The following is a 5,989-nucleotide window of genomic DNA, read 5'->3' as shown; positions in this document are numbered from 1 at the left end:
TCAGCACTTTGTCTAAGGAAATGTGTTTATTGTGCGTCACATAGGACAGTCTGATGCTGCTACTGACAACTAAAAGCAAAATAACAAGCTCAGCCATGTTTGTAGATTCATCCACTGTAAGGCGTTAAGTGTATTTCTACGGATGAGATATTCACACATACTTCATTCATGTCTGACCACAAATCTTACACTGCGTTGTTAAAGAGTAGCACTACCATGATTTTTTATTTTTCATCCCACATGTACTCAGGAGCATCAACTATCTGTAAAGTTTCTCTACTACCATGTATGTATGTTCCTTCAGCCAATGCCATATAGTAACTTGTCCTTTCATATACTTCAGTAGATTTTTATTATAGTTTTTTTGGAATCGATTCTCCCTCAGACCACTGTGAAATATTAATCTTTTCAGCATTTTCAGACATAGATGGTGTAGTTGTGGGTTGAACATGTAGTCTTACAACCAATCTTTTAAGCCAATAATTCATTCTTAAATAAGAAAAATATAAATTGCTTTGAGTAAATTTATATTCTAAAATTGTAATATAACAGTTTCTAAGTTGTGAGAAAATATTTAAAACCTTATTTCACAACAAGACAACAGAATGTGTTCATGCTTAGGCACAAAGACTACAGGATTTTATAACAACTGATAATACTGAGGTTTGCTGGACGTTTGAAGGTATAACCTAAAGAGTGAGTTAACGTCTATAGATGCAGACATTCATACTTAAACCTACCACCTTAGGAAATTATGGAAAATTGAAGAATATACAGCACCATTCAATTAACATCAGTGATGACATCATCACATATCATGTAGCCTCTATGCCCTTGTGAGAATAAGTTAAAAAGGTTAATGAGTTGAAAAGGTTAAGTTTCATTTTAGTATAGTTTGTCCCCTATATACAAATGAGTTTCGTTCCGAGAGCACATTGATGAGTCTAATTGGTTCATAAGTATAACAAAGTTAGCCTAGGTACCTAACTAACACAGTCGACTATATTGTACTATACTGTAACAGGTCTGTAATACTTTTCACAGAAACATTAATACATAAACGTTTTTAATCTTGTAATTCAGTACCCTTTAAAGTACAGTAATATAGTACAACGGCTGGCATCGAGGGAACAGGCAAGAGTTACTGACTGGAGCAGGGAGAGGAGGTGGGATAGTAGAGCTGAAGGTTATCAGCAATAGGAGATGGAAAGCAAGCTGTAATTTCCCTCATACCTGACCTGGATGGCACAAGTTCTGTTTCCTTGCTGGATTCAATTCTATCTGAATAGCACAGACTCTGGTTCTTCGCTGGATTCAATTCTATCTACCCTCTTGAATACCTGATCCAGTGATGTCTGGGTAGTAGCTCTTTTTTTCTCATCAGAGATGACACAATAGCATTGGATTGCATTAACTGTTGCTGCAACCTCTATGTACTGTTCTGTTTGGATCCTGTGTCTCAAAAAGTAACAGTGCCTCCTCAAAGAAAACCCCTACATTGTGACAATGTACACCAGACATGTGAACTAACTTACATGACTGGAGAGAAAGTTTGCAACTTGAAGGTTCATATGTAAGGGACTTAACTGTATTACAAAAACAGTTTTGACCCTGCAGACCTTCATATACTTAGGCAACAGGAATACAGCCATAAACAAGCAAAGTCATGCCCTGAAGGAGCAAACTGAAGAAGTATGGGGAAAACACCCCAATTAATAATAATTGTGAGAAATGTTATGACAGCATTCAGTTGGGGAACCCAATATACTGGAGTTAAGGCATCATGGAAGGCTTCCTTGAGAAAGGAATGTGTCGAGACTATTCTTTTCAGTGACTGACATTTAGCTAGTCCCAAGTCTTTGTCTTTCCATCTTGACTGCTACCACTGTATATAAGACCTCATCATTTCCTGTTTGGACTACTATAAAAGAACCTCCTAAGTGGTCTCTCTGCCTTCAACCCTACAGCCTATCCTGTATGTGCACCTAGATTAAATTTTCTAAAAGACTGTTTCCATCAGAAAAGACAGTACCCTAAATTGGTAATAAGAGCTAAGCAAGTCAGACCAGAGTTTGGATCCCTGGCCCTTAATAAATTGCTATGTCTGTAGGAAAGTTGTTCAATCTCACAGCTCTAGTTTCCTACTCAGTTAGATGAGGTTTTATGTATCAGAACCACACTAAATACACTGGCAGAATTCAGCATACTATCCAGTACACAACTGGAACTCAATGAATATTATTAGTTCATTTCTTCTATCCTGTGTTTCCATTAGCTTTGCCTATAGTATGCACTAGAGTAAGCTCTCACTGCTTATTATATAGTAAAACGTCTGGGATGAGATTTTGACCAAAGGTCAGTAAAAAGAAAAAAGTCTGTAAAGAGCGTTGACTGAACTGACCAGAATCCATTCACTAGACATGCTTAGTTAGCTGGTAAAATAACTAGTTCTATAATGTATCTGAAAATATGTTACTGTTGTCAGCAGCAAGAGCCCGGTGTAAACAACTTTTTCAAAAAAACTAAAAAAGAGTGATCAAGTACTACTACAAACCAAAGGTCCAGGAAAAAAGCTGGAAAGTAGGATTATTAAATGTAACCATGACTTTCGACATAATCAGAGAGGCAGAAATAGTCTCTCTAGTCACCAGTGAGGTATACCCCATGATATCATGTATAAGTAAGTTCAACTCTGGCCTACATAAAATAAATCTGAATATTTTATTCCATGCATTAACAGTTCTCTAATATTCCAGTTTCTCACTCATTCCATCAAGACTCCATGGCGGGTCATGGATAGGAAATAGCCTTCTGGAGTAATACATCCTCCAATATAAAGTAGTACACTATGAGGTAACTAAATCAACAATTCTCAGTCTGCAATCCAAAGTACCAGACTCCTGGGTACATGACCTAACGATGTGTTCTATAATTAAGGTTGGCCTATGAACTTCCCTGGTGGTCCGGTGTTAAGACTCTGTGCTCCCAATATTTGGTGAGTTAAAATCTCACATGCTGCTTAAGACAAACTAGTCTTACCGTCCTGATGCTGATCCCTATCACATTTTGGATTAACAGTTGCAAACCATAATTTACCATAGCTCTTCTGTGCACAAAAAAAAATGATAGAAACATTTATGTTCAAATTTTATAAACCTTTTAAAAAATTAAGAGCATTTACAAAACCTTCAATTCTCTCATGCAAGTATGTTTTCCTTCTACTCAATTTTTGTCCTAGGAGTATAAGAAATAACATGGCTTTAGTTCAAAAGGAGCTAAGTAGTGGGTTTGTTTAAAAATATTATAATAAAAGTCTAAGGAAGTCAAGCACACGAAGAGGCTAAGTGCAAGGGTTTGTACAGGAAACCCAAGGAAAAGCTAAACGGCCGACAAATGTATTCAGAGACCATGAGGCATCAGTTTCCTTTATGAATAGAATATTAGGTAATTTGGGTTAAGTATAATCCTAAAGTTTCTCCGTAAAAGGAGCATTCTTTCTGTGGATTTAAAACTCTTATCTGAAAATCAATTTCATATATAAGTCAATAAAATCAACATTTATTGAGTACTCAGCTCTAGGCTTAGGCACCAGGGAATCAAAAACAAATCCATATCCTTGAGGAATGCATGTAGTGGGAAAATAGACAAAAAAGGAAACTTCTAAAAAAAAAATTTACTTGGAATAGTTTAACATTCCTTCTAAAATAAAAACAAAACAATCTGACCTATAAGTTTCTAAAACTATTAAAGACAGGCATACTGCAGCCCCACAGGACTGTATTTATAGTGTGATTTCCGGCCTACCAACATCGGATGGATGTAAAAGACACAGAATTCTAATGCCCCCCCCAACCAATCTTAACTGAATTCAGAATCTCTGGGTGTGAGACTGGGAGTCTGCATTAAATAGCAAGCCAATTATGTGCACTTCTCATATTTTAAGGAAAATTTTTAAGTTAAAAAACTTGCCTTTTAAAGTCCTATTCCTCACTAAACTTCTGTCATCATTATGGTTTAATGTAATCCCACTTTCCTAAAATTCATTATGTATTATTTTTTGAAACTCAAAACACATCAACACTTGCTTTCTCAACATTGTTCAAGGCAGGTTTATCTTTAGAAATGGTTTTCTGGATTTAGCTGTCAGGAAATGGCAACCTGCTCCAGTATCCTTGCCTGAAAAATCCCATGGACAGCGAAGCCTGGTGGGCTACAGTCCACCGGGTTGCAAAGTCAGACATGACTGAGCAACTGAGCACGAGAAGAATACAAATAGGTATTGGGTTGGCCAAAAAGTTCATTTGGGTTTTTCCATATCATATGAAAAGCCCAGATGAACTTTTTGGTCAATCTAGTATAAAACCTGCCAAACCACCAACCAACCTGGCAGGAGTTGGAGGTGGTGTGGGGGGGAACCTAAACGTGCCAGAGGTTCCTTACTGCTCTGTATGAAGAGAAAATTATCCATCTCCATATAAAGATCGAAGGCAGGAGAAGGGGATGACAGAGGACAACATGGTTGGATGGCATCACCGACTCAATGGGCAAGAGTTTGAGCAAGCTCCCAGAGATGGCGAAGGGCAGGGAAGCCTGGTGTGGGGCAGTCCAAGGGGTCGCAAAGAGTCAGACACTACTGAGTGAGTGAACAACATTAAGTATTCTGCAATCCACAGATCTATAGCTAGAGCCTCACTGTCCACAGCAGTAATTTAAAATTAAGTTCCTTAGTCACAACTGCCACATGTCCAGGGCTCAAGAATAATGTATGGTTAGTGGCCATCATATCAGCACACTATATTAGAACGTTTTCATCACTGCAGAATCTTCTACTGGACAGTGCTAATCTAGAACACTAGCAAGCACACAAAGAAGTGTTAACAGAGGATAATCCATCAAACCTCATAAAGACGTCTACAAGTCACTCCGTTTTATTTAAGTTGGCTAGCCATCAAGGAATATACTAGGAACTTAGGTACAACACTCAACAAGCAGTTCAGAATAGTTAAGAGAATTTAAACAAGCAATGACAACAATCTGATAAGTGCTATGATTCAACTTGCTATGGGACCAAAAGAAAGGGGATTCTGGCTTAAAGCACAGATCACAGAAGGCAAGATCACAGGGGAGATGATATTTGAGTTTTAACAGTCTTTATTGGAAGAGTAAGGACTATCAAGGGTAGCATTCCAGGGGGAACCAAAGAGGTCTGATAATGTTTGGGTGTGTATGTGGAAAACTGTCACAAACAAAAAGGCTGTTAAGATTAGGTTAGTCCACTGAAGGACCTTGTACATCACATTTGTGATGATGGGATTCATCCTGTCAGTAGTTACCAGCCAGGAAAGGAGTTGGATCAGTTGCTTCTGTGCTCTATCTTTGTATGAGAACAACTGTCCTGGACATGGGAAAGTTGTAGCAGCAGATACCAGAGACAAGAGATACTAGTTCAGAGGATCCTAGCCTTATGGCAACTGAGCTTGATTACTAACTGATGAGCATAGCAATGAAAACGAATTCAAAGGTATTCTAAGGATATAAAAGACATGTTGCTGAACCTCACGTCCAATTCTCAGCAAAGCAGTCGTCAAGATCATCTGGACTATGAAGAGGGTCAGCAGAATCCCAGCTGAGGTTAAAAAATTAAATAAACATCAAGGTAAAGATTCAAGAATATCCATAAAAGAGGAATAAACGCATTGCTGGGCAAGAATGAAGCCTATGCTCGAGTTGGGTAGCCTTAATTGGTGGTGAAACCTGTCTGGTTTCATGACTCACCGGGATACCAAAAACAGGAGAGGAGAAAGCCAATGGTATGACTGGGACAGGAAGAGCAAGTATAGCAAACAGAAAATGGGCTCAAAGTATGAGTGAGAGTTGCTAAAAGGCCTGACTCTGAGAATGCAAGGGTGGGGAATTAAATTTTTAAGATCTAATCTAAGATGCTCTGTTTTGGCGGTGTAGCAACTGTCTCAAATGGGCAACTCAAGAG

This window comes from Dama dama, chromosome 24 (assembly GCF_033118175.1).
Source record: "Dama dama isolate Ldn47 chromosome 24, ASM3311817v1, whole genome shotgun sequence".
NCBI classification, from domain to species: domain Eukaryota; kingdom Metazoa; phylum Chordata; class Mammalia; order Artiodactyla; family Cervidae; genus Dama; species Dama dama.
This window is presented reverse-complemented; position numbering follows the sequence as displayed.